Source organism: Hyla sarda, unplaced genomic scaffold (genome assembly GCF_029499605.1).
Source record: "Hyla sarda isolate aHylSar1 unplaced genomic scaffold, aHylSar1.hap1 scaffold_70, whole genome shotgun sequence".
Lineage (NCBI taxonomy): Eukaryota > Metazoa > Chordata > Amphibia > Anura > Hylidae > Hyla > Hyla sarda.
Genome location: NW_026610718.1, coordinates 535,001 through 542,922, shown reverse-complemented (window position 1 = coordinate 542,922; position 7,922 = coordinate 535,001). Strand labels below are relative to the sequence as shown.

At 41.3% G+C, this 7,922-nt stretch overlaps 1 pseudogene; it reads left to right on the top strand.

Annotated features, from left to right (window-relative positions):
* The first annotated feature begins 477 nt into the window (after positions 1-477).
* Positions 478-580, top strand: LOC130344030 (U2 spliceosomal RNA; annotated as a pseudogene).
* The last annotated feature ends 7,342 nt before the right edge of the window (positions 581-7,922 follow it).

The window sequence follows — 7,922 nt, the reverse complement described above, 5'->3', positions numbered from 1 at the left end:
GCAGCACCATAGGTTGTCAAATAAGTTGGATTTAACCAAGACAAGTGAGTCCAATAGGATGCAGGTATGTCCTCTATCCTTACAGCTTCCCGTGGCTGTTGGTTTTATACCATTTGGGGACAGCCAAGGAGGCGTCAGCAGGCAACACAGGTAAGTGTGTGCTTGTATGTGTGTGTGTGTGTGTTTCCTATGCAGATCCTAAACCCAGTATCAAATGCAAGTAGGAGGAGTAAGAAGGGTTCCTGCCAAAGCCAGGTTATGGATTGCATTTAAAAATGGTCCATCAGAGTGAAATGGACTCCCATCTTCCTGCTTAGCAATAATGATATGGGTTTAGGGTCTGCTGTGTGTACTGGTGGGTGACTGCCACCCAGCCACAGTGTGTATGGGAGGCTGCCAGCCAGCCTCCCTTCCTACAAGTAATGATGGTGCATGTGAAGGGGACAGCGTTGGTTCCTCCCCTTTCACAGTTATCACTTCTCATCCTTCCTTTTGGCTGGTATCAAATGTGGTGTCTGTTTATATCAGTTTAATATCTGATATGTTCCCTATCTGATAGCATATATTAAATGCACCACCAGGTTTCAGTGTTGGAAAGAAAGATTATCTGTTTATTTGCTGCAGCTGCTTGCTGGCTAGTCCAGTGGGCCCCTACTGCAGGTAATAGACAATAGGTGGTGCCTATGTGCCTAGGTGGATAGGACATCAGCTATGAGGCATTTGTTTGTACAAACTGCTGCTCACAACTAATGTTGTAATATAGTGTCTCCATCTGCTGGTGGTATTGAATAAGCAATAGTGCAATGATAGGGTCTGAAAAAGAAGAAAAATAAGAAGCAGCAGCATAGGAAAGAAGGAAAACATGGAGAGAAGAAAAAAAGAAGGTAAAAATGAGGTGAAAACATGTTTAAAAAAGTATTTCCATCTCTCTCTCTCTCTATATGTATAAACATATATATATATATATATATATATATATATTTAAAAGAAAAAAATTATATATATATATATATATATATCTACATATAGAGAGAGAGAGATAAATATATATAGAGATAGATGGGTGGATAGATAGATAGATAGATAGACATACATACACACATACACACATACACACATACACACATACACACATACATACATACATACATATGTGTGTATTGTTGGAGTTGCAAACATGGGTGCACTTGACAAACTCAGTGCGGCTATTCCCCATTGAAAGATAGTTGCACCCAGGACCCTTAGCACTGGAATATGCTACTCAATACCACTGGCATGGCCAGGTGTAAACAACATCTGACCTTTGTTGTGTATGTAACCATGGAGATTGTGATGTCGCCTAGGCCCACCAAAGAACAGCCTTGTCAGAAGCAGCACTGCCATGAGCAGAAGTAGCAGCACCATAGATTGTCAAATAAGTTGGATTTAACCAAGACAAGTGAGTCCAATAGGATGCAGGTATGTCCTCTATCCTTACAGCTTCCCGTGGCTGTTGGTTTTATACCATTTAGGGACAGCCAAGGAGGCGTCAGCAGGCAACACAGGTAAGTGTGTGCTTGTATGTGTGTGTGTGTGTGTGTGTGTGTGTGTGTGTGTGTGTGTGTGTGTGTGTGTTTCCTATGCAGATCCTAAACCCAGTATCAAATGCAAGTAGGAGGAGTAAGAAGGGTTCCTACCAAAGCCAGGTTATGGATTGTATTTAAAAATGGTCCATCAGAGTGAAATGGACTCCCATCTTCCTGCTTAGCAATAATGATATGGGTTTAGGGTCTGCTGTGTGTACTGGTGGGTGACTGCCACCCAGCCACAGTGTGTATGGGAGGCTGCCAGCCAGCCTCCCTTCCTACAAGTAATGATGGTGCATGTGAAGGGGACAGCGTTGGTTCCTCCCCTTTCACAGTTATCACTTCTCATCCTTCCTTTTGGCTGGTATCAAATGTGGTGTCTGTTTATATCAGTTTAATATCTGATATGTCCCCTATCTGATAGCATATATTAAATGCACCACCAGGTTTCAGTGTTGGAAAGAAAGATTATCTGTTTATTTGCTGCAGCTGCTTGCTGGCTAGTCCAGTGGGTCCCTACTGCAGACAATAGACAATAGGTGGTGCCTATGTGCCTAGGTGGATAGGACATCAGCTATGAGGCATGTGTTTGTACAAACTGCTGCTCACAACTAATGTTGCAATATAGTGTCTCCATCTGCTGGTGGTATTGAATAAGCAATAGTGCAATGATAGGGTCTGAAAAAGAAGAAAAATAAGAAGCAGCAGCATAGGAAAGAAGGAAAACATGGAGAGAAGAAAAAAAGAAGGTAAAAATGAGGTGAAAACATGTTTAAAAAAGTATTTCCATCTCTCTTTCTCTATATGTATATACATATATATATATATATATATATATATATATATATTTAAAAGAAAAAAAAATTATATATATATATATATATATATATATACATACATATAGAGAGAGAGAGAGAGATAAATATATATAGAGATAGATGGGTGGATAGATAGATAGATAGATAGATAGACATACATACATACATACACACATACACACATACACACATACACACATACACACATACATACATACATACATACATATGTGTGTATTGTTGGAGTTGCAAACATGGGTGCACTTGACAAACTCAGTGCGGCTATTCCCCTTTGAAAGATTGTTGCACCCAGGACCCTTAGCACTGGGATATGCTACTCAATACCACTGGCATGGCCAGGTGTAAACAACATCTGACCTTTGTTGTGTATGTAACCATGGAGATTGTGATGTCGCCTAGGCCCACCAAAAAACAGCCTTGTCAGAAGCAGCACTGCCATGAGCAGAAGTAGCAGCACCATAGGTTGTCAAATAAGTTGGATTTAACCAAGACAAGTGAGTCCAATAGGATGCAGGTATGTCCTCTATCCTTACAGCTTCCCGTGGCTGTTGGTTTTATACCGTTTGGGGACAGCCAAGGAGGCGTCAGCAGGCAACACAGGTAAGTGTGTGCTTGTGTGTGTGTGTGTGTGTGTGTGTGTGTGTGTGTGTGTGTGTGTTTCCTATGCAGATCCTAAACCCATTATCAAATGCAAGTAGGAGGAGTAAGAAGGGTTCCTGCCAAAGCCAGGTTATGGATTGCATTTAAAAATGGTCCATCAGATTGAAATGGACTCCCATCTTCCTGCTTAGCAATAATGATATGGGTTTAGGGTCTGCTGTGTGTACTGGTGGGTGACTGCCACCCAGCCAGAGTGTGTATGGGAGGCTGCCAGCCAGCCTCCCTTCCTACAAGTAATGATGGTGCATGTGAAGGGGACAGCGTTGGTTCCTCCCCTTTCACAGTTATCACTTCTCATCCTTCCTTTTGGCTGGTATCAAATGTGGTGTCTGTTTATATCAGTTTAATATCTGATATGTCCCCTATCTGATAGCATATATTAAATGCACCACCAGGTTTCAGTGTTGGAAAGAAAGATTATCTGTTTATTTGCTGCAGCTGCTTGCTGGCTAGTCCAGTGGGCCCCTACTGCAGGCAATAGACAATAGGTGGTGCCTATGTGCCTAGGTGGATAGGACATCAGCTATGAGGCATTTGTTTGTACAAACTGCTGCTCACAACTAATGTTGTAATATAGTGTCTCCATCTGCTGGTGGTATTGAATAAGCAATAGTGCAATGATAGGGTCTGAAAAAGAAGAAAAATAAGAAGCAGCAGCATAGGAAAGAAGGAAAACATGGAGAGAAGAAAAAAAGAAGGTAAAAATGAGGTGAAAACATGTTTAAAAAAGTATTTCCATCTCTCTCTCTCTCTATATGTATATACATATATATATATATATATATATATATATATATATATTTAAAAGAAAAAAAAATTATATATATATATATATATATATATATATACATATAGAGAGAGAGAGAGAGATAAATATGTATAGAGATAGATGGGTGGATAGATAGATAGATAGATAGACATACATACACACATACACACAAACACACATACACACATACACACATACACACATACACACATACACACATACATACATACATACATACATATGTGTGTATTGTTGGAGTTGCAAACATGGGTGCACTTGACAAACTCAGTGCGGCTATTCCCCATTGAAAGATTGTTGCACCCAGGACCCTTAGCACTGGGATATGCTACTCAATACCACTGGCATGGCCAGGTGTAAACAACATCTGACCTTTGTTGTGTATGTAACCATGGAGATTGTGATGTCGCCTAGGCCCACCAAAGAACTGCCTTGTCAGAAGCAGCACTGCCATGAGCAGAAGTAGCAGCACCATAGGTTGTCAAATAAGTTGGATTTAACCAAGACAAGTGAGTCCAATAGGATGCAGGTATGTCCTCTATCCTTACAGCTTCCCGTGGCTGTTGGTTTTATACCGTTTGGGGACAGCCAAGGAGGCGTCAGCAGGCAACACAGGTAAGTGTGTGCTTGTATGTGAGTGTGTGTGTGTGTGTGTTTCCTATGCAGATCCTAAACCCAGTATCAAATGCAAGTAGGAGGAGTAAGAAGGGTTCCTGCCAAAGCCAGGTTATGGATTGCATTTAAAAATGGTCCATCAGAGTGAAATGGACTCCCATCTTCCTGCTTAGCAATAGTGATATGGGTTTAGGGTCTGCTGTGTGTACTGGTGGGTGACTGCCACCCAGCCAGAGTGTGTATGGGAGGCTGCCAGCCAGCCTCCCTTCCTACAAGTAATGATGGTGCATGTGAAGGGGACAGCGTTGGTTCCTCCCCTTTCACAGTTATCACTTCTCATCCTTCCTTTTGGCTGGTATCAAATGTGGTGTCTGTTTATATCAGTTTAATATCTGATATGTCCCCTATCTGATAGCATATATTAAATGCACCACCAGGTTTCAGTGTTGGAAAGAAAGATTATCTGTTTATTTGCTGCAGTTGCTTGCTGGCTAGTCCAGTGGGCCCCTACTGCAGGCAATAAACAATAGGTGGTGCCTATGTGCCTAGGTGGATAGGACATCAGCTATGAGGCATTTGTTTGTACAAACTGCTGCTCACAACTAATGTTGTAATATAGTGTCTCCATCTGCTGGTGGTATTGAATAAGCAATAGTGCAATGATAGGGTCTGAAAAAGAAGAAAAATAAGAAGCAGCAGCATAGGAAAGAAGGAAAACATGGAGAGAAGAAAAAAAGAAGGTAAAAATGAGGTGAAAACATGTTTAAAAAAGTATTTCCATCTCTCTCTCTCTATATATGTATATACATATATATATATATATATATATATATATATTTAAAAGAAATAAAAATTATATATTATATATATATATATATATACATATAGAGAGAGAGAGAGAGATAAATATATATAGAGATAGATGGGTGGATAGATAGATAGATAGATAGACATACATACACACACACACACATACACACATACATACATACATACATATGTGTGTATTGTTGGAGTTGCAAACATGGGTGCACTTGACAAACTCAGTGCGGCTATTCCCCATTGAAAGATTGTTGCACCCAGGACCCTTAGCACTGGGATATGCTACTCAATACCACTGGCATGGCCAGGTGTAAACAACATCTGACCTTTGTTGTGTATGTAACCATGGAGATTGTGATGTCGCCTAGGCCCACCAAAGAACAGCCTTGTCAGAAGCAGCACTGCCATGAGCATAAGTAGCAGCACCATAGGTTGTCAAATAAGTTGGATTTAACCAAGACAAGTGAGTCCAATAGGATGCAGGTATGTCCTATATCCTTACAGCTTCCCGTGGCTGTCGGTTTTATACCGTTTGGGGACAGCCAAGGAGGCGTCAGCAGGCAACACAGGTAAGTGTGTGCTTGTATGTGTGTGTGTGTGTGTGTGTGTGTGTGTGTGTGTTTCCTATGCAGATCCTAAACCCAGTATCAAATGCAAGTAGGAGGAGTAAGAAGGGTTCCTGCCAAAGCCAGGTTATGGATTGCATTTAAAAATGGTCCATCAAAGTGAAATGGACTCCCATCTTCCTGCTTAGCAATAATGATATGGGTTTAGGGTCTGCTGTGTGTACTGGTGGGTGACTGCCACCCAGCCAGAGTGTGTATGGGAGGCTGCCAGCCAGCCAGCCTCCCTTCCTACAAGTAATGATGGTGCATGTGAAGGGGACAGCGTTGGTTCCTCCCCTTTCACAGTTATCACTTCTCATCCTTCCTTTTGGCTGGTATCAAATGTGGTGTCTGTTTATATCAGTTTAATATCTGATATGTCCCCTATCTGATAGCATATATTAAATGCACCACCAGGTTTCAGTGTTGGAAAGAAAGATTATCTGTTTATTTGCTGCAGCTGCTTGCTGGCTAGTCCAGTGGGCCCCTACTGCAGGCAATAGACAATAGGTGGTGCCTATGTGCCTAGGTGGATAGGACATCAGCTATGAGGCATTTGTTTGTACAAACTGCTGCTCACAACTAATGTTGTAATATAGTGTCTCCATCTGCTGGTGGTATTGAATAAGCAATAGTGCAATGATAGGGTCTGAAAAAGAAGAAAAATAAGAAGCAGCAGCATAGGAAAGAAGGAAAACATGGAGAGAAGTAAAAAAGAAGGTAAAAATGAGGTGAAAACATGTTTAAAAAAGTATTTCCATCTCTCTCTCTCTCTATATGTATATACATATATATATATATATATATATATATATTTAAAAGAAAAAAATTTTTATATATATATATATATATATATATACATATAGAGAGAGAGAGAGAGATAAATATATATAGAGATAGATGGGTGGATAGATAGATAGATAGACACACATACACACATACACACATACACACATACACACATACACACATACACACATACACACATACACACATACATACATACATACATACATACATATGTGTGTATTGTTGGAGTTGCAAACATGGGTGCACTTGACAAACTCAGTGCGGCTATTCCCCATTGAAATATTGTTGCACCCAGGACCCTTAGCACTGGGATATGCTACTCAATACCACTGGCATGGCCAGGTGTAAACAACATCTGACCTTTGTTGTGTATGTAACCATGGAGATTGTGATGTCGCCTAGGCCCACCAAAGAACAGCCTTGTCAGAAGCAGCACTGCCATGAGCAGAAGTAGCAGCACCATAGGTTGTCAAATAAGTTGGATTTAACCAAGACAAGTGAGTCCAATAGGATGCAGGTATGTCCTCTATCCTTACAGCTTCCCGTGGCTGTTGGTTTTATACCGTTTGGGGACAGCCAAGGAGGCGTCAGCAGGCAACACAGGTAAGTGTGTGCTTGTATGTGTGTGTGTGTGTGTGTGTGTGTGTGTGTTTCCTATGCAGATCCTAAACCCAGTATCAAATGCAAGTAGGAGGAGTAAGAAGGGTTCCTGCCAAAGCCAGGTTATGGATTGCATTTAAAAATGGTCCATCAAAGTGAAATGGACTCCCATCTTCCTGCTTAGCAATAATGATATGGGTTTAGGGTCTGCTGTGTGTACTGGTGGGTGACTGCCACCCAGCCAGAGTGTGTATGGGAGGCTGCCAGCCAGCCTCCCTTCCTAAAAGTAATGATGGTGCATGTGAAGGGGACAGCGTTGGTTCCTCCCCTTTCACAGTTATCACTTCTCATCCTTCCTTTTGGCTGGTATCAAATGTGGTGTCTGTTTATATCAGTTTAATATCTGATATGTCCCCTATCTGATAGCATATATTAAATGCACCACCAGGTTTCAGTGTTGGAAAGAAAGATTATCTGTTTATTTGCTGCAGCTGCTTGCTGGCTAGTCCAGTGGGCCCCTACTGCAGGCAATAGACAATAGGTGGTGCCTAGGTGGATAGGACATCAGCTATGAGGCATTTGTTTGTACAAACTGCTGCTCACAACTAATGTTGTAATA